General features: G+C 49.3%; 1 protein-coding gene across 3 annotated transcripts in view; it reads left to right on the top strand.

Moving 5' to 3' along the window:
• The window catches only part of PIK3R5 (phosphoinositide-3-kinase regulatory subunit 5), a 62,686-nt gene that overhangs the window by 9,763 nt on the left and 32,006 nt on the right, over positions 1–20,917 (top strand). Inside the window, exon 1 of one of the 3 annotated variants that reach the window (XM_069798884.1) lies at positions 6,559–6,681. The exons of the other annotated variants lie outside the window; for them this stretch is intronic. The gene's annotated coding sequence lies outside the window, so the exon portion shown is untranslated. Of the gene's footprint in view, positions 1–6,558; positions 6,682–20,917 lie in introns of those variants that run through there. 3 annotated transcript variants of the gene reach the window in all.

Below are 20,917 nucleotides of genomic sequence, written 5' to 3'. Positions count from 1 at the left end.
TACAGGAGCTAAAAATAATGGAGTATGGAGATGAAGGGTGCAGCCCGTGTTTTGAGATGGAGATGAAGACAGCGACTTGCCAATGGTAAGAGCATCTTTGATTGAAAGGACCTTCCGTGAGTCACGGGGGTTACATACAGAGCAATGTCTTTTTGGAGAAAGAGAGAAGGTACCATCGCAACTGTTCTTCTCAGTGATGGCTTGGTGGGACTAGTTTAGAGATTTGTATTTCTCGGCATCAGAATACATCATGGCTTTAAAGGGGTAGCGAGTGGAATTCCCCCGTTATCTGTTTATCAAGAGTACTCTAGATCGTGTCCTGAAAAATGGTAATTGTAAAAAAGAACATTTTAAAAATAAGTCAAGAGGAAGTCTCAGTTTGCAGAATAGGTGGTAGGGTGGTTTGCAGACAATTCTGCACTGGACACTATCGCACTGTTGTGGTTTCAGTTTCCCCTAAGTGTTGCTGCTAGGGTCTAATGCTGGTCATGGTCTCCACAGTAGCCACCCCATTCACATTGCTAACCTCACAACAAGGGAATCGCTCGCTTACAGAAAGTCCAAGAATAGTTTGCAAATGTCTTCAGCTTGTATGCATTGCAGGCTTCTGCAGGCTCTGTTTCTCAAGGAAATGCATAGTTAGTCTAAAATTCATGGCTGAATATGGAAGCAATAAACCTTCAAATGACTGATTAGAGCTCAGGTCAGCCGAAATGCAAAGCCGATGCAAAATGTTGTAATCCCTGCTCTACTGTTGAATATGTCTCTGAGATGCCCCTTGGCTTCCTAAAATTTACTACTGGTCTTCTCAGTGTCCAGTGTTAAGGAGGATGGGTGCTGTGCCCCCACTGCAAATTGGGTACCCGAAAGGCTGAATCTGGTGCGCACAACAAATGAGCTGCTGCTATTCTCATAGGAACTGGTGGGAGAGAATGAGACCCCAGGACTGGAAAAGGGGTCTCCTTTTGTTTTCATCTCATGCCTTCACTTGCTGCCAGCACTGCTGATGTCGAAGGTGGTAGTGATGCTGTGAAACCAGCATGTACTTGTCTTTAATCCAACGCTTGTTGAACTTGACTGGATTGTGGTTTCCAGATTGCTCTTATTACACATTGCTGAGATTCCTCTTCTGTTACTTTATTCAACTGCAGCTATTACTGCACAGGGACAGACTCTGGAAGGATCAGAGGGGGTTTGTGTGAGTGCTAAGAGTCTTATGAGCGGCACATGGTGTCCATGAAGCTGATCCCATGGTAACCCCTGCAAATGATGGGGTTGGTGGTTCGTACACATCATGCCAGATGCACATCACTTTGTTTTTGTGATCACCTTGTCCTCTCCAATAGCTAAGAATTCCCTGGGGGTTGCTGACGCTGCCCTCAGCCCTGCCACCTCCGAGGCTGCTGGTTCATGTTCAGGTTTTGCCTATCTGCTGTGAATTCCTTGCTAAAACTAGAACCAGTGTGTTGCTCTGAACTTGTCCTGGTGTATCCAGAAGTTGAGCCTGGCTGCAAACTCAACCCCAGGTGCTGTGTGTCTCCTTGCAGCTCTTGCACCGTGCTTTGCAGTATGCTTTACCTTGGTATCTCCAGTCAGGCTTAGGAGGAGACTCTTTCCTGCTTCATAAAGTGAAAATAAACTCCTGGAGCAGCTCCCTGGAGCTGGAGTCTAGTCAGTAATGCTGTGATGAGAAGTTTGTTACCAGGATGGTAACATGATAGCGGTTTCACTCTGAAATCACTAAAATTTTGTTGTGACTGCATTTTGTACGTTTTAGGGGCAGCCCCACCTGCTTGTCTAACTTTTTCTTATTAAAAAAATGATGGCAAATAAATGACTGAAGAGAGGAGAGCTTGTGACAGCCTCAAACAACAGCGTTCAGTGATGATCCTCCATGGGCAGTTGGGTGCTGGAGCCTTCCTCGCTCCTCTGCCATCACTTCAAATCCTTGTGTCGGTCAGCCTTAGCAGGTTGGGTAGGAGACTGCATCTTCTCTCCAGGAGTGATGGGGGTTGCTTGGTTATAGGCACAGTTCAGTTGATTTCTTCAATAACCTCAGGTGAGGGTCCATGACTGGTCCTGCCACAGCTGAGGGGAATTTTGCTACTGGCTGAAGAGCTAATGCAGCTTCAGTGTGGAAATGAGACCTCTGCTGCCTTGTCCCACACACGCTGGACCATTGGTGTCTATGGCTATCTGTTGCTAGTCCTCATGTCCTCCATATAATTAAGTAATGATGCATTTTTTTCCCTCTTATTTGTCTGTGTTTTCTGGATTATCAGTACTCTAATGTAGTTGATCTGTGAAATAGCCCCATAAAATTGACCTTAGGCAGTTTTAAAGCACACATTCCTTCTTCAGAGGTGGAAATAACTCTCTGTTTTTACAGCAAAGACTTTAAAGTGGTGTGCTTATAAAGTTTTGAACTAGCGGTTTATTGAGAGCTGCTCATTCCAGGCTCTGGCACTCTTCCTCAGAGCTTACACCTGGCTGTTCAGAAGTGGACATCTAACAAGAAGTCCTGGGGATCTTCAGCAGACAAAGTCACTTGCAAAAATGTTGGCTTCTGCTTTTATTTGTTATGAATCAAATTTGGGGGTGAAAGAAGTGAAAGCTAAATTGAGTCTACTGCAATTTCCATGTTCCCATTATTGCACTATCTGAGCTTCTTACAGGCTTTGAAACATTTGGTTGTGCAACTGCTGGCTAAGGAAGGAAGTGTGATTATTCCCGCTTTGCATGCGGGAAGCAGCTTAGGAGAATAAGGATGGGAGTTGTCTCGCTTAAGGATGCCTGCCTAAAAATTTAGGCCTCTAATTTAACTTACTCTGCGGGCTCCCCCTGAAGAGGAGTACAAGTTGGGTGGGATGAGCTGACCTCCATACCAGGTGCTCTCTCTGTCTGTAGATGTTGATTTGCTTAGAGAGTCACCTCATTTTTGCATAGGTAAAGTTGGAGGCAATGAATCCTACACCTGGGATAGACCCAGTGTCACCGCAGAGCTTTACTGCAGAGCAAATAGTTGATGTGGGTTCTGCAAAGTCACTGGATGATTTTTTTGTTATTTTGCTTCATGCCTTGGACTCCTTTTTTTTTTTTTTTTTTTTTTTTGGCCGTGGAATTGCCAGCCTTAATTACATTTTTGTAAAACAAAATACCAAGAGTTTTGGCTGGTCTTCTTTGCCTTGATGCGGTGTTGGCTGTACAGCAGGTTCACAAAGGTATTCAGGGTGTTAGAGGCTTTCTTCGTTTTGCTATGCACTTTGGTGTGCTGGTAAGAGCCTTTGTGGGGATGCCAGCAGGGCTGCTGGTGGTCCAGGGTGTTCAGAGAAGAAGGTGTAAACCACTCTGGCAGAAAGTCTAACTGAACTGTTGTCATGCATATGAATAAGCCCCTTCTGGACAGTGCACCTGACCTAGCCATCAACCAGCTCTGGATGGCTTAATTTAACCTGAATCTTTGTCATAATCAAGCATTTTGTAGGCATGTAATGGCACAGTTTTCTTCTTTAGACGGTGGTATCGACTTGCTGTCAGTCTTGCATCCCACAGTGGTTCCCTCTCCCTCTCTGAGCAGCTGCACTTTGGGGATTTTTTGGAGGGGAACTGAATTATCCGGCTTAATCCACTCATCTAGCAGAGCTGTCCTGCTCAGCGGTGGTGAAACCTGAGTAGTACCTTCTCTTGGTCCATTGCTCTTGGGTTGCAGCTGGTTATTGCTATTGATGCTGTCTGTGCATGCAGTGGGAAGTGTGGGAAGTCCTGTTGCAGCCTGACTTACTCTGACGCTTCCTTGCCAATAACTTTTACCCAGTGGAGGAAGCTCTGGGAGAAGAGAGGCTGGTTAGGGTGGGGTCTGGTTATGAACTTCTTGAGGAATGATCTAGATGGCTCAGGAAAGTGAATCTGCCCATCTGTATGACCAATGAACTTACAACTTTCTCTAGTCTTAACTAGCCATTAAAAAGGGCAGCTCCATCTCTCAGATTCAAGGTAACCCCATCATCTGAAAGGCTGAGGCTGCATGTGTCTGTTGAGGAGCATGAATGGCCACTGATACCGAAGTGCAGACAAATTTTCTTAGTAGTTTATCCCAGAAGAGCAAATGTTGACCAGCCCTTATTTTTTTTTTTTTTCCCCAAGCAATTGGACTGCTGGATAACAGCCTTGCAAACCCATGAGTTACCTTGTGTGGACTGACTCAACATGCCTGTAGAGCCCCCACTGAGTTTTGCTGTCTATGAGGATTTGGCCCATCTGAGAAAGTAAATTTTCCCTGTTTGTTCTGAGGAGATGCGAGCCTCTGCGCTCAGAGCCCTGCAAGATGGCAGATCTTGTGATGGCTCTTGTATGTTCTGTTTTCTCAGTAACTCCCAATAAGGTGTAAATTATGGATGTTGTGCTTTGACCTTGTGACTGTCAGTATGTGTCTCTCTGCTAATTAATGCACTGTAATTCCTGTGCTAGCAGATATTACCTCTAAAAATATCTAGAGGTGCCTCTCTGGTGATAAGGCTATGGAAATAAGTTTTAAGCAGGAAATATGTTAAGACCTGATCCACTCTTTAGCTGTGCTGTAGAAAGCTTCTGGTAATGGGGCTTTTGCCATCTAAATGGGGATGACATTTTTGATGGTGTCAGCAGAAACCCAAGCTGTTATGGCTGTAAGGAAAGCCTTCTATATATGGAGTGATGCTTGAATCTGTCATCCAGACTGGAAGACAGACCCAAGCTGCTCGGGGGGAGGATAAGTCCTGGCCCCCATGCCCACACTCAGCAAATGCGGGGAAACCCTGGCGATAAATGGTGTAGAGTCTTTCCTTCAGATGTTTGTCAGAGGTTGGTTTTTACATAGCTGTTCCTTTAGCATCAAGGTGGGAAGAGTCCAGCTCCATGAATGTGTGGGGAGGAGTGGATCTCTTGGCTACTCTGGATCTGCTCTTCCCCCATCACTAGACAGTGTTGTGTGGCCATGGGAAGGGGCCAAGGGAACAGACCCCATTCAAGCAAGAAGAGAGGGCCCCAGGATTGCTTAAGCTGAACCTAGCTGTGCATGTTGTCATTTAGGGGAGCGCAGAAAGTCATTGCTTGGACGTGGACTTTCCTTCCCCAGCCTCTCCATTGCTGAGCCACATGCCCTGCCTTGGTATCTTGCAGCCTTGTGAGTGCCAAGGGACAGCATGGTTATTTCTGACCAGATCATTTGTGCGTTGTCTTTATTTTTGTATTTTCTTGAACACAACTGTTGAGTTTCCTGGAACTGCTTGGCCCAAACCAGAGCCCTTTGCGTGTTAACAGCTTCATAGCTCATTTGCGCAGCACGGTGGGTGCCACGTGTGGCTCTCGGATGTGGCAGGAGAGTGAAATCATCATCCAGAATAGGAAACGGTGGCACAACTTCCCCCAGGCTCCAGAGCACTTCTCCTTTTGGCACCAGCACGCGGGAAGGTGAAGTAAGAAGATCTCTGTTGAAAATGCAGAAGTGCAGGTTGCTCGTGGAAACCATCTCAATGGGCGAGCCCGTAGCGGAGCCCTCGGCTTCAGCCGGTGGGGAAGGGTATGTTTTTGTGCAGATGGATTCAGATGCATGGCTTGTGGCTTCCTCTTCAGACGGGAAGTCTAGTCGATGCGTAACGAGAGGCAGAGGACGGGTGGGCTGCAGGCTCTGCAGTCTTTTCTCTGGAGAGTTGCTTTCTCCAGTTCTTCTGCCCTTGGGAACTAGCAGTCCATGTCCTTGCTTGCCTGTATGTTGTCTTAGATGTCAGCTCTGCTCGTGGCAGGTTGCTTAATCCCACAGAATTATTCTCGCTTTCTGTGACGGTTTGTCTTGTGTTACCAGAGAGGGAGAACTGTCATCCACGCCTGGGCTGTGCTTGTTTGGATGCTGTTGGCTGTTTGCAGCAGCTGCTGCCAGGGAGGGACTGAGGCTGCTGGGTTTTTGGCTGGAATTTTCTTTGACCTCATTTGATTACTGAGTCCTTTGTGCTCAGCAGTAGGGCAAAAACACCATGGGGAAAGTAGCTTATGCAAAAATACCTAGAGCCAATACATTTCCAGATACACAAATGACTTTCCAAGGTCACACTGCAGATCCTGCAGTAAACCCCGAGCCTCGCCCGCAAAATCCTTAAGAACAACTCAGCCATGGCGTAAGGCAGCTGATGGGGTGTGCGAGGCCATGGGGAGAAAGTAGGTGTGGACGTGTGGGGGAAAGCAGATGCGGTTAAGGGCACGCTATGGATGAAGATGACTGAGGGTAAGCCACCTTGCCTGTGTGGGCTCCTGGGTCCAATGTACAGCGACAGCAGATCTTTCCTCCTCCAGACTGTGCTGGGCACAGGAGTTGCTGTAGTTCCAGGGGCTTTGGCGTGTCTGGTGGAAAGAAGAGCATGTGTACCCACCGAGGAGAGCAGCCTTTGCATCTTTTACCCCAGCTCTGCTCTCTGCTGCAGCACGATGTTCTCAGTCTATGAAGAGAGAGGGTGAGGTTGGGAGGGGCTGGAAGAAAAGCTGTTCTTGGGAGTGTTGTCTAGAGAGGAGGTGCCATCATGAGGGAAGTGTCTGTGAGTGTTGGCAGTGAGAACAGGCAGAGCAGAGGGGTTGTGAGTCCGGTGCTCCAGCTGGTGCAGGACCTTTGTGGTTTCTTCCCAGATCTACCAGGGGTTTGCCCTGACACCTTGGGTGAGTTGCTTTTTCTCCTTTTGGCTCTTCTTAACCGTTTTTCCTGCCAAGGGCATATTGGAGCAGTGAGTCCACATGTTCGGGGCCACAGCGAAGGCTGCCACCACCATTTCTGCCGATGAGGGATGTGAAGGGGGGCAATCCATAACTGGCAGTGCTGAGCTGCAAGATGTCCTAGTGCAGATGCATTATTCCTGGAAATTGTGCTTCCCCTACTTGAGCTTTTCTGCAAGAGAAGGACTAGCTATAAGATTATGGAATATATTTAGATAGATGGAAGATTATGGAATACACACGAACACACACACACACACAAACCCCCATGTAAGAGGTTTGTAGCCCTGGTTAGAAGCATCTGGCCAGTCCTGTGTGTATCATTGACATCTTCCAACATGCAAAAGGCCCTGATCTAGATCAGCTGCTGCTGGAGGACTGAACTTCTATGAGTAGGGCTGTTCTGCTCTACTCCACACTGAAATGGCCAAGCCCAGGGTATGGACTAAAGCATGTTTGATTTGGGCAGATCATAGAGTATTTTCAGGTTTTGCCTGTCTTGGGGTTGCTAATACTAGAAGCTGTGGTTCAGCTCCCGTCACTTGCTTGGTTGGGTTGTGAATCTCAAGCCAAGACAAATGGCTGCAGCTTTCTGTCTGAGAGGGTGGGGGTAAACTCCAGCATGGAGAGCATCTCCCCGGTGATATTTCTCCTTGAACTGGAACTTTTGTCTTTGAAAGTCAAAGTAAAACCAGAAGAGCCACCTCCATCCCGTCATGACAGTGTAAGTCCATGCGATTTGCTGTAGGTGTGTCTGCAGAGCCAGATCTGTCGGTGTAGCCACAGCAGTGTTCATGGTGGCCTACTGAGCTGCTGTGGTGCACGTTTGATTGCAGATAGGCAGAGCAGCTCTGCCGTGATGCAAACACAGTTATTTGGACTGTTTAGACACTGTTTCTTGGTATCCAGGTTACTGCTGAAACTGCTAAACTTCTAAGAGGACACCTTCATTTGTGATGGTATGAAGGATCACGGTCTATAGCACTTAGTGACAAACGTTGGATCATTTTGACAGTAGATTTAACCCCAAATCTCTCGTATCCCAGCAGGCAGCCTAGTCTGCGAAGCCATTCTGTCCTTGCCAGGGATGCTGCGATGGTTTAGGAGTGGTCCTAGGGGTTAAGAGCATCACGTAGATGAAGCATAGGCTTTGACACCAAAATTTTCAGCAGGGAAAGGTTTCACGTATACAGGACTGAACTTTCTTCCCAAAACCAAAGGCAGGAGGTAAATGCACGCACACTCTGTGCCTGCCTCCTACCAGCCTCCGAGCTCCCCTGGCGAAGGCGCTGGCAGGGCAGGTGGCAGCCTGGAGCCCATCCTGCTTGGGTCCCCTTCGGGGTGAGCTCCCTGTCTGCCAGGTGTTCCCTTGTTATGAGAGTGAGAAGCTCTCCCAGCCTGGGGGGTATCTGAAAGCTCACTGTTTCAAAGGTTTTTTTAATTCCCCAGCTCTAATTTTAATGGCCGTGCTTGGCACAAGTACTTTGAAGCCTTAATTGCAATTATGAATCTTCCTCTGTTCCCAGGTTTCCCCTAATTGGCTTCCTATGAGAATTTACAAAGCTGGTAAAAACAAAACTGCTGGTTTTGTGAGGGAGTTGGTGGCGTGAGATTCCCGAGCCCAAATAAAACTCAGCTCAGCCGCCACTTCTCGTGTGCTGCTGCGCAGTGCTGTAATCAGACCCGTGGCCAGACGCTTACAAGGGTGGCATTATATAAAACGTAAGCTGATTTACATGCTTGCATTTTGAAAGTGCTAATCTATTTCGATTTTTTTTTTTTTTTCCCCCCCCTTCTCTTTTTCTTTTCAGCCCTCTCTAATCTTCTGCGATCTCTGCCAGGTTCCCAGCTCCTTTGGCTGGAATAGGCCCCAGCTAAATCCTTTATCTGTCTATTTGGCAACCCTGGGTGAAGTAGTTAGCAAACGAATGACACTTTTCCTGGCTCATTAATTAGATTTACTGAGCTGAGTGGTTGCTGCTGCTGCAATAGTCTGGATAAGGCAGTTCTGTATTTTGTTTCTTAGGAATTTGGGTTTTAAAAAAATTGAGCTCCAAGGCAGTTCTGGTACTAGCGGTTGAATCCACGGCTCCCCTGCGTGCACTGATGTTGAGAACATGCGGTTTTCTTGTGTGTAGCTTTGTTGCTGCAATTTGCTGCTGAGCAGTTCTGATTGCGTGTCATCGTTTTGCCCATCCTCAAACTTTTTGAGCAGTATCTGGGTACTCTGCTCTTGAGGTGCCGGTGGCAAGGTATCTTGGTTAAGGCAAGCGGTTCTTGTGGGTTAGAAGTAACCTCTGTGAAATATTAGTGTGTTTTTGTATATAAATCTGCTTTTTGACATGTCCTGCTCTGCCAGCCTTACCTGCCAGAGTTATAAATGGGATTGTGAAGGCTACATTAGGAAATAGCAAGATGAAAGAAAATTATGCTTTCACCTTTATCTGCCACTGCTCTGCAGCCAGTGGCTACAGGAGCATGCTGCAGCAGGAGCCCCTGTCTCTGCTTTTGGAGGAGGAAACTGAGGCACAGAGAGGTCACTCACCATGCCATGGCACCGGAGCTCTTGGTTTCTATTGCGGACTTTCGGTTCCCTTTGTAACCACTAGACAACACTGTCTTTTTCTTTGCTTGAGGTCTAAGCAGTCTGGGAGGGAGGCAAGTGTTGGGGGTCTTGTCATCTATTGCAACCTGGGAACCCGGTGCTAGGGTGCTGGGGCACCCTGTGGAGGCTGATGGATGCTGGTGATATTGATGTGCTGCTGTTGCCGTCATCCCATTTACAAACGGACAACTCTGACATGGAGAGACCAAAGTGGGGGTCACTCAACCAATGTTGGGGACAAGGGGAGGAGGGTCTCTCCAGAGAAGGAGTGGCAGTGCTAAACCAGGCAATACTTAAGCTCCTTGTGTATAGGGAGCTTCATTTGCTGGTATAAACATCTAAAACTAAAATTACTGATTTACCCGTGATTGAGTGGGGTGATGCAAAAGACTGATAGATGTGTCGTGCTGGCTTGTCCCCCTCTGGTCCTGCAGATCTACAGGAGGTGGCTCTGCATTGGTCTCCTATTCCTCGAGACTGCCAAGGCTTTCCTTATAAAAGGGGACATGCAGGAGAAGACTCAGAGTTCAGCTGAGCATTGGACCCAGGCAGATTTGCAGCCGCTGGTATGGCAGGGGTGCTGCATGCTGTGAAATGGCATCTGGGGAAGACGACCCTGCTCCTCCCCTGGGCACAGCCCACAGCGAGGGAGGCTCAGGGCAGACCTCCGGCTGCTCCAGACCCTGTCCAGTGCAGGATCTGCCCCATCAGCTGGTGTCATTGGACGTGAGAGGGTCTGGTCCTCCTTTCCTGGTCATTGCGTGCCCTGTCACTGGCTGGGAGCAGTGGGGTGAAGCACTGCAAAGCCTGTGCTCATGGAGGGGAGGTCAGTGCTTTTAGCACAGGCTTCCTAAAGTGACTTATCCATGTTAACTTTTATTGTGTCGTGTCTAACAGGAGACAACTCCTTAAAGGCTCTGAAGGGAGGAGGGCGTTCGGCAATTTTTAAAAGCCAGGGTTGATGCCAGCTTCAACAGACAGACCCAAACGGGCTGCTGCATTGCTGCCTGGAGGAAAGGGCTGGCTTTCGTGTTGCATCCCTCGGCTCCTGGAACCACTTTGCCCCTGCATCTCGAGGGGATCCGAGGGCGGCTGCAGGCAAAACCAGCCACGGATGCTACATGTGCTAATCTTGTTACCCTGCCTGCTAACTCATTTCAGATTGGGCTGGGTCGTGCCTGGCTGATAGGAAGAGCAAAACCCTATAGTGATTTGGGGCTAGCAGCGCTTGTGCTTGTAAAAACGATCGTAGTGTTTAGAGAATGTTTAGAGAAATGCCGCAGTTACTGGAAGGAGTTTTGTAGGCAAAGAGCTGGGGGAGGAGAGCAGAAATAGCTGCAAAATGTCAAAGCTGTGACCAAAAGCAATTCGCACTTAATCCACTTGAGAGTTGCTCTCCCAAAAAAGTAGCAATTGTTTATCTACCGACGACCCCCCGCTGCTAGAGGCAAATTGCCTGCTAATTGGCCTTTCTGCCAAAGGCAGAGGGGTCAGGCTAGCTAATTACACAGGTCTTTACACCTCCCCAGTTAATTTGGAGAGTGGAGCATATTCCCGAAGGGAGGTGGGCTTCCCAGGGAGGTGACCCGATCAGTTTTCTGGGTCTTTTGATCCCTCCCGGAGGCAAGCTGGGAACTGGCAGATGTGAGGCACAAGTTCGAACTCTGTCAAAATAACCTCACAGTGATTTTGAGTTAGCATTTTGAAGTTAAAAGCAAAGAAACAACTTGAGGTCTCCCTGGAGGTAAGAGACAAGAGGAATAGGCTGCTGCCAGCCCCTGAGTGCTGGGCTGGGAGGCCCCCAGATCTGCTCTGAGCCTCCCAAAGCCATGTGCTGGTGGAGCAGTGGCCTCACTTTGCTTGAACGTGTGCTGTTTCTTTAAAAAAAAATAAAATTCAAAAAAGACCATCTAGGCACTTCTCAGAAACAAGAAACAGTCCTCAAGTGACCAGCTAAATTCAGGTGTGACCTGAGCTGTGAGTGTTGCAGATGAAGTTGAAAGGGTGGAAAAGCTGAGAAAAGCACAGGATAAATATGGCGACTGGATTTTATAGCAGCTATGAGGGTGAAATGCTCTGGATTTAAGGTGCTGTTGGGATACTGGTATGGCCCTTGTCCTGCCACAGCCTTCCTGGGTGACCTGGGCAAAATGACTTTGCCTTTCCCCATCAGCCCCGGTTCCCCATCACTGCATGGACAGTAGTGTGTTTTTCTTCCTTGGAGGAGTGATTTGAGGATAAGGGCATTAAATAAGGTGCAGGTCTGGTGCTGAGGGAATGGGGGGGGTAAATAATTCCCAAAGATCGTGGCTCTTGGGGGGAACTGGCGCTAATCTGAGCTTTGGGAATCAAGTGTTTCAGCCTTAGGGCTGTGACACGTGGTTTCCCAAGCACAGCCTGGAAACTGTAAATTTTTTGAACTCTAAAAGCTATGCAAGCACTGGGGCTCTTTTCTCTTTTTGCAGCTCTCCGATAAAGCGGGATGTGTCCAATGTCCCATTGGAGGGGCTCTGCCCCAACCTATGCCCCTTGCAGGGCTCTAATGCATCACCCTGATCTGAGGCCGCTCCAGGAGGTGGCTGTGGTGAGCAGGACTATGGGTACTGCTGGGCATGGAGTTGGGAATGGAGGAAAAAATTATGGGAATGGGGAGTTTTGAGGCTGGCACCCACCCCGCGAGGGTGCAGAATGGAAGTGGGGGACCCGCAGGCTTGAAACCAAGGTCAGAGTCTTCAGAGCCAGGCAGGGACTGCACGGAGAGGAGTACGGTTGGGCTGTCATGGTTTTTTGGGGCTCAGTCCGGGTTTGCTAAAAATACAGCTTGTCGTAGCCCGGCCCCTCCTCAGCAAGCGGCAGGACGTGTGTTTGTGAGCTGCAGCTGGAGTGTAACTCGCTCCCATCTGTGCTTGTGGCTTGGGGCTGCGAGGGCTGGTTCTTTCAGCAGCTGAGAGCCGCCGCTGTCGCAGGGTGCGGTCAGCCTCAGCCCCGTGCCGGGTCTGCCCAAAACGCTCCAGGCCCCCCCACGGGGAGGGGGATGTGGCTGGCTCTGCTCAAGGGTGTCAGCACTGCGATGGGAACGCAGGGGAAGCCTGTTGCATCGGTGTCCCCGTGTCCTTCAGGGGTGCTGCTGTCTCTGGGGGCTAAAGGGCTTTTTCTGGCCTGCTGGGACCCAAAACCAAGGAGCGCCAAATCCCCAAGCTGCCCCCGGGCCGCTTCTTTGACCGCTGTTTGTCCCTTTTTCTCGGTGAAAAGAGAAGGACCCAGGTGATGAGCCTGTGAAGGGCATGGCCAAGGGGTCTTTGCTAGCAGCATCCTCCTGATGAAGCCCGTTCACGAAGCCCGTTCACGTCTGCCTCACGCTTGAGAGTCGGAGGAAACACTGGCGAGTGGGACTGCGGGAGGATTTGGGTGCCCAGCGTCAGCAGATCCTGCATCAGCTCCAGTGACGCCCCTGTAGTTACCTTTTGCAATGAGGACGCACTTGGATGATAGTTTGCTGATCGGCTCCCTACCCCCAAACAGATGCTGGGGACAAATCTCAACATCACTTGAACCAGTCTTCTAGGGTGGGGAGCTGGTGGCAGGCCTGCTTCATCCCAGGAAATGTATCCCTGCCGACACCCCCAGATTCGGGAGGATTGGACATGCATGGGGTGTGCCTTCGTACCAGGGGCTCCCGAGTGCCGTTAATCAATCTCTGCTCCGATTCAGCTTAAAAACAAAGGGTGTGGGGGTTAATCTGATCATGGTTTGCTTTGGGGTTGGGACCTCTGTTCTTTTATTAGATAAGAAAATTCAATGGCGTGAAGCATTGGGCTGGTTCTTACTTCAAAGCAATCCCTGTGTCATTCAGATCAAGTATCGCCATTGCAACACAATTTTAGAACAAAGAAAGAAAACAGAGACAAAACTAAAAACAGGAACCAGCAGATAAACAATACTCCAGTGCTGCTGGTGCTGAGCTGAGCTCCTTCCTGCTCTCAAACCATCTGGCGAGTCAACGACAGGGCTCAGGGGAGCCCAGCTCTCCCGGTCGGCTCCTCCCAGCAGGGAAGCCAGCTGGGAAATGATTGAAAAGCTTTTCCATTCATAAAAAAATTTGTCAGGGTGTGAGCTGAGCACCCATCTCTCCTCCTCTGAGCATGCTCAGCCAGGATGCCCCAAGTTCACTGCTCTGACCTGGGCAAGACGTTTCACCTGCCCATGCCATGGGGTTAATGTCTTGCCACAGCTCTGAGGAAGCCACAAGCGTTTCCATAGGGAGTGAATAATTGAGTGGCAATGGCTGGTGAGCTCTTGAGGCGCAGGAGCGAAGTCAGCGCTTGGGGTTACAGCTGCCGCAGGGATGCCGGAGGTGGACAAACCAGCACAGAAGCACCATTGGTGGCAGGTACCAGCACGAGTACCAGTTTTTCTAGCCAGTGTCATTGAAAACTGGTGTGATGCTGGTCCCAGGGAGAGCCATTTTGGTGGCGGCTTGCTCATTGCAACGTGAACCTAAACACTGGTGAGCAGAGGAAAATGTCTCATTTGATCAGAAATGAGAAGTTTCATTTTTTTCTGGCTTGATTTTTACTTTTTGAATCACAGTCAGATGAGTGCAAACACTGTTTCGAAATGATGAGTCGAAAGGTTTCGTTCTGAGTCCTTGAGACCCCCCTTTCTTCACTCCTCACCTTGCGCACCCTCCAAGCAGATGCATTTTGCTGAAATCCAGTCCAATTCACCAAGGAGTTTGCTTGCCTCAAAACAGTTCCTCTGATTATTTTGTTCTTTTTGCTAAGTTTCTTGCAGCCCTGTTTTTGCTCCTACTGTGATGTAATTTTGTGCTTTTGTTGGACGTCCTTCTGAAAACTTGACCCTAAAGCAGCATCTCCATTATCATCGGGGCTGGTCCTAAGGCCACCCCACGTGTTGACCTGCAGGTGGGACATGGTAAAGCTGCATCCTTGACAGCTCGCACCCAATGCCTGGAGCACATATGGGTTTGCTTCTAGCTGGCTGTCAGTGAGTGGTGTGAGTCCAGTTCCTTATGCTGTAAAACATGTCTGAGACTTCATCAGCTCAAGGATAGCAGATCCCAAAGCAAAACAGAGTTCAGGTGTGCAGTATTAGGGCCCTGCTTCTGATATTTTTTTTTCTTTCTTTCTGTGGAGCCTCCAACTCTGAGTCTCTGAAGCAATTAGCAGTTGCAATTTGGAGTTGGCATTTGTTTGCATGTCTTGGTTTTATTTTTTTGGAGTTCACAGCGTCTTCATCTCATAAGTGTTAGCCTTAAGCTCCGGCTGCTAATGCAGGTAATCTTGGGGATGGAATTTGGGAAATCCCATTAAATAACTCCCATTTGCAGCAACATGAAGGGCTTGGATGGCGGTGTTTGTGTGGAGCTGACATGTCTTAGGCATTTCTCAGCTTCCTGTTGGCTTTCTCTTCCGATCCCCTGAGCTGGGGGTACTTAGTGAACAGAGCAAAGCTGTACCGGAGGGAGCTGGGGTGATAAACCACTTGTGGTTACCACTGAAAAGCGCTGGTACTGTGGGATCTACAGCCCAAAACCCAATTGCCCTACTTCACCGGAGGTTCAAAATATTTATCCCCAGCCGCTCCGGAAGCCTCTCCTCCTCCCGTGGCTCTGCAGAGAGGTGTTGCTTGAGTGGCAGAGCTGCGGCGTCCATGCAGACCCGCACCCTGGGTAACCTGCTTCCCATGACCGCAGCAGTCCCGCTTTCTATGCACGGAGCGTTGTATTTTTTTTTTTGGTGGTGGTATCACTCGGGGCTACGTGATGCTGAGCACTGCCGGCTCTGACATCACGTGTGTGTGTGGAGGTTCGTGGTTGTTCTGTTCCCCTCTCCCTTTCTCGCCCTCCCCCAGGTCTTGCTCCTGCCTTGCGGCACGGTCTCACAGCTCACTGCATTCCCCACTTCAGTGTGTTCGCTCTTCCCTAAGAGCAAAGCATCAGTGTGGCCTGTGGTGCCAGCCTGGGAAAGTCACACTGAGCAATAAAAAGTCAATCCTGCCCTGTGTTAGGGAGAGTCCCTGTCTGGATTTGTAATTTCTACCCCCTGCTTGGCTCCCCTGCTTGCAGCAGTGCCCAGCAGCACGGCCCTGGGGCGCACAGTGCTCCATCTCTCCAGGCTTGTATGACACCTTAGATGCTTTCTTGGTGGGTTTGCTGTTGCAGGCAAAGTACTAGACACAAAATTGATGACCAGAGGCTGCTTATTACAGGAAGATGGCAGAACAGTTTCCCTTATTTCTGCCTCTCCTGAATGTTTTGGTTGTTTTCCTCACCCCCAGCTTGGATGATGCTCCATCCTTCGGTTGCAGTATGTTTTTAAGCTCTTTTCTAAGCTGGAGATATTTCCCTCTGACCACAGACATTTTTTTTCTGCTGCGTGCTGGTATGCTGTGTCCATGGTCAGCAGCCTGACAGATGGAGCAGCAGCAGAAGTGACCGTACAGATGTGCCATTGTTAGGTGGGACTTCACTTTCAAACTGTCTTATGGTCTGCTGCTGAGGGATGCTCTCAGTGCCCTGGCTGTGGACTATATGATGGCCACCACTGCACCTTCCCGCAGAGCCATTTTCTTTCGTGAATGTGTATTGTGAATTAATTTGGGCTTCTTTCCGCAAAGAAGCGTCTCATGATCTAAGTCCATGGCTGGGCTCATCCAGTCAAGCTCTGCACAGGCACAAGCTGGGTGACTGCAGTGGAGCTAATCACCTTGGATTTAGTGGAGAGGGACAGGCATGTCCTGGCAGGACACAAGCGACACCTTAGATACCCCTTGGCACAAGCTGAGCAGCCCCAGGTAAGTGGTTCACAAAGAGGTGTTTGAATTTAGGTGTCAGCAACTTGGTGAGATGAATCACATCTCATGTTTTGATTTCTTGGGCTGGGCTGAGCCCCCCTTCCTGCACTGCTGCCAAGAACCCCACCGGCCCCCTTCCCCTCCAGACCTGCTGTGCCCACTGCAGGACTGCCCAGCCAGCACGCAGAGGGGAGCAGGCAGCCAAACCCGGACATAAAACCTGGGTGCTGCTTTGCCCCTCCTGTGTTACCTTCTGTAGGTGCTGTTTGATATTAAAAGGACTCCGAAACCACTTTTGTACGTTAGGTGCTTTCCCTGCTCTGTGGTGGGAGTCTCTCATTCAGCCTGGTTCTCAGACACGGTGAGAACAAGGAGCTATCTCTGTGTCTTAGTAAGCTTTCCAGTTCTCACGTTTTCTGGTGTAAATGAGGCTTTGCAGTTCAGCAAGACAACAACATTGCCCTGCTGCTCGAGGAGGACTCAAGTCCTGTAGCACTGCTGTGAACTGAAGATCTTCATCTCAAGGGAGCTGCCAGGCTGGTACCTCCCTTCTTCCCGAGACAGCATTTACCACTAATAAATCAGATCTTCATTTCCTACTGTTAGTGTGTAGAGATGACCTGCGCCGTCCCTGTAGTGAAGTAATGCCCCTTAGCATGGTTATCCTGTAGGCACAGATGCTGTTATTATTCCAGAAGCAGGTTTTCTTGTGCCATGAGTTTTATCTTCTGCTTTAAGATGAAATCACTGTCTAAACCTCTCTTTCCCATTTCACTTCCAAATACTGCAGTTTGCTGAGAATCCTGCATTATGTGCAAATCCCACAGCAATTTTAAGGTTGCCAGTTCATATAATGGCTTGTTGCTCATCTATTACAGTAAGACTTCCTACGTGTGCTGCTCCAGCCATCCCAGAGTAGAGGGCTAATTGCTTTGAAAATCATCTTTCCAGAGCAACTGAAGACATAGGCTGCATCAGTTGCTGGTGGGATCTCCCAGCAGACAGTCCCATCCTTCCCAGCAGAGATGCATCCCAGTAGCTGGACACCTCGAATGTGGAGTTTGCCAGTGCTGAGCAGGATGGCTCATTCCTGGCTGTACTCTTGCATATCAGTGTGATTGCTGAACCTCCCCAGACACCCTGTGTGTCCAGGAGGCCAAATACTTTCCTGTGTTGCGTGTTCAAACCAATGCCTGATGACCTTTCGGTGGTTTTGGTCTTATGAAAAACCACCTTGGTCTTGATGTCTTTATCATGAGTGTGCCACTCAGTGCCTTTCTGGCTGGATGACTTCTCCTTGGCACATGTTGCTTCCTGCACACTTGTATTGTGGATCCTCACCACCCAGCCCTTGAGTCTGCACTGCTCCTTGGAGCTGTGTCTGCTCCGGTTCATCCACTGGTATCCTGATGGCAGCAAATATTCACAGCATTCGCCCCAGTTGCATTTGTTCACCCCTTAGCCTACCTTTGCAGTCCTGTGCCAGGTGGTCCTGTCCTGCTGCCCCTTCCCACCAGCCTGTGTGATTTCTTTACCCCATAAATCCTGCTGGGATGTGGCTTGCTCAGAGATCCATCACTAAGCTCCTCCTGTCCCACCTTGGAGTAGAGCATGAATGAGATGTCCATGTGCCCTTATGTCTCTCCTGTGCCCACTGTCAAACTAGATGGTACGAGGTGATTGAGCTGGGCTTGCTCAGACAGCATTAAATTACAGCTCTTTGTTTCAGATTCTCCTTTATGTCCTGGAAGAAGATGCTTAATTTCTGGTGTCCTCTTCCTTTCCTCCCTCCACACCCCAAGAAAAGGAGGAAGACAACAGAGGGGGATAACATCTTTTTTTCCTGTTTTTGTTTGCTTGTTGGTTGTATTTTGCTATGTGTAAGTACAGCAGATAGCATTATGGGGACCTTGCTGTGGTTCACGTTTGTAATCTGTCCTGTTCCAAGTAATTTAGCTGCTTGCTTTATAGACAAAAAAAGGGGGCAGTCCCGCCAGGTGCCCAGGCACTGCTATGACTGACTTCTCAAGAAATCAGACCTAAGACAAATTTTTCAGTCCTGTCCCTTGCTCTCAAGCCTCTACCACTATCTGTCAGCGATAGTGGTGATGATCTCGGCAAGCCAACACGGCTTGGGTGGGTGAGTAGGTGTATGGGTGGATTTGCAGAAATGTGGGTGCTGACACCTAAGTGGATTTCTTTTGCGTTTGCCCTCTGTGGCCTCATCGGTGGTTGGTTTTGGTCAGTTCTTCTATGGCTAGGGTTCAGTAAGGGCTTGGTTTGGGTTTTGGCAGCTGGGTTATGAAAAGATTCTCCATGTTGCTTCTCTGCTGCCTGTTCCTCTGTTGGTTTGAGGAGCGGAGACTCCCTGGAGGTGAGGTTTTGCAGTCCAAGGAGCGAAGGTCACTCATGGTCCCTGCCGTGGCACGGTATGCTCTTGCTCCTCGGGGTAAGAGCAACTTTTGTCCTTGCTCAGCGGGACAGGAACCTGAGGCCCTATAAGGAAGTCGCGTGGTGCCGGGGTGTTTGGATGGTATGCGCTCCTTTGCGAGCACACTGAAAGGATGTTTGTCAAACCAGTTGCCTCCTGGATCTTTTGATATGCTGCCTTTGTGTGGTTTGAACGAACATCTTATCACCTTCATCTCCCCGCTCTTTGCAGAGCACTTACTTGAGTAGAAAACACACGAAGGCTGAAATTTGAATCTTAAAAATTGCAGGTTCTTCCCCTTGTTGCCCCAATTTCTACAAAGACTTTCTCCGGCTGCTCCCTCTCTCAGCTCTGAGTTTCTATCTTTGGCTCCCATATGGGGTGTAGAGGAGGCAGTAAAATCTTGCAAGCTAAGGATAGTTAAAACCCAAGATTTCTTCTGTAATCTAAGAAAAACAGACACTTTCATTGGAGGAGCAGGTACCATGCGTGCACTTGCTCCACTGCGTGGCACAGCTGCGTATCCAGCTCCTCCGCTGCAATGGGGGTGCATCTCCCAAAGCTCCCGTGCTGCCTGTTGCCCACTGCCCGTTTTGAGGATGAAATGGAGGAGGCAGAAAGCTGAGGTGTAGCTCAAGGGAGATGATGACCTTGCTGGGGTGCTTGTATGAGGATCTTGCCCTGAAAAAAAGCTCTGGTTAAAATCCGTTTGCTTTCGTTCCCAATTAAGTGGGTTTCCTTCTATTGCAGCATCAGCCCGAGCTCCTTTTTTCTTTAGTCTCATCAGGCTGCTTGCCCTTTTCTCCCCAGTGCTCTAAGCCTTACCCCAGGAGCAAGCCAAACACTGAGGTATCTCCTCACACTAACCTGTGAGTTAGCATCTCTGCAACGGAGTCCATGTCCCTCCACCCGTTGTGATTGCCAGCAAACCTGGGCAGTGTGTTCATGAGCTGATCCCGTGGGCCAAGGGGCTTGTTTTTCCTCTCCCGTTTCCTGCACGGGATGCTCGGCCAGCAGCCTCAGAACAATCGGGGCAGGAAAGGGCGTTATCCTGCTGTGAAGGTACCCGGGGGCTTTCTCCAGTGCTGGTGGAGCGGTACCTTGCTTCCCTGCTGCAGGGTCCCCTCTGGGAAGGTAGAGGACTTTCAGCCAGGTCCTTTCCTGCCAACGGGCATCTCGAGGAGATGCTGCTGGGATTTGCTATCATGGAGGGGGAGATCTCAGTTTATTACATGGCTGCCTGGGTTTCCTCTCCTGGGGGGAGGTGGGGATTAGAGCAGGGCAGGATGCTGGCTGGGGGGGTGGTGCCTCCCCAGGGCATCATGATGGAGCTGTCTGGGGTGGGCAGGCAGGGGTTTGCCCTGCTGGTTGGATCGGAGGTGGCCGGTGTCCCAGGAGGGGGTGGTCTGATTCGCTTCACTACTTCATTTGGCAACACCAACTTTGGACTTGATCTTTGAGCTTTTCCCCTCTCTAATGGTGGTTGTCCTGGGCTCCACCACTACAGAAGGAGATCAGAGAAGTCCTTTAGATGTTAAAGATAGGACTCATGTGGACCTTAATAAAAGAAAAGCACTTTCCCTTGCAGAAAAGCCTCTGTTACCCCCGATTCAGCTTCTCATGTGCCCTCTCCCAACCATGTGGGAACTGCTACTGGCTTCAGGCATCTCCTCGACTTGGCTGCTGTGTGCGGAGGGACCTTCTGCTCCTCGGGCAGCATCATCCTGAGCATGAAGGAGTTGAGATGTTCTCCTTTGCTCTGATACTGAGCAGGAGAAAAACCCTGAAAGGGAAAGGTTCCAGGGCAGTGAAGGCAAGTGGGGGAACCACAGTCTGTCCCAGCTGAGTGGAAAGCCCGTGTCATGGAGCTGTGACACCCTGAGAGTTCTCTGTGGTCTCGGGCTTCACAGCACAGCAGGAAATTTTTTTGGTGGTGGTGGTGGTGGTGGGTTTTTTCATCTTCTTTGAAAACTTTGGGATTTTTGCAAACCTTGTGCCTCAAAGAAGGACAAGTGAAAATCTAAAACCAATGATCAGCAAATTCCCACTTTCTGCCAAGGGATAAATGTTTACCTGTTTGATGTTAGTTATCAGGAACATTTAAATTCATCTGTCTACATTTTAACTGTGACAAACAGAGATGAATGAAGACTTCTAACTAAGCAATCTCAGATGGAAATTCTCCAAAGATCTTGCGGACAATTTCACAAATAGTCTTAAGATACTTTCCAAACTGAGCTTTGGTGTGCTATGCCTTTTCTCACTTGCTTTAATCATTATTTTTTTGTCTTGTTTGAAAGTTATCAGGTGTCTTTTGGGCAATCGGGCCT

This window comes from Haliaeetus albicilla, chromosome 12 (assembly GCF_947461875.1).
Source record: "Haliaeetus albicilla chromosome 12, bHalAlb1.1, whole genome shotgun sequence".
Classification (NCBI taxonomy): Eukaryota; Metazoa; Chordata; class Aves; order Accipitriformes; family Accipitridae; genus Haliaeetus; species Haliaeetus albicilla.
Note: the sequence above shows the minus strand (reverse complement) of the source record. Positions and strands in the feature narration are given on the sequence as shown.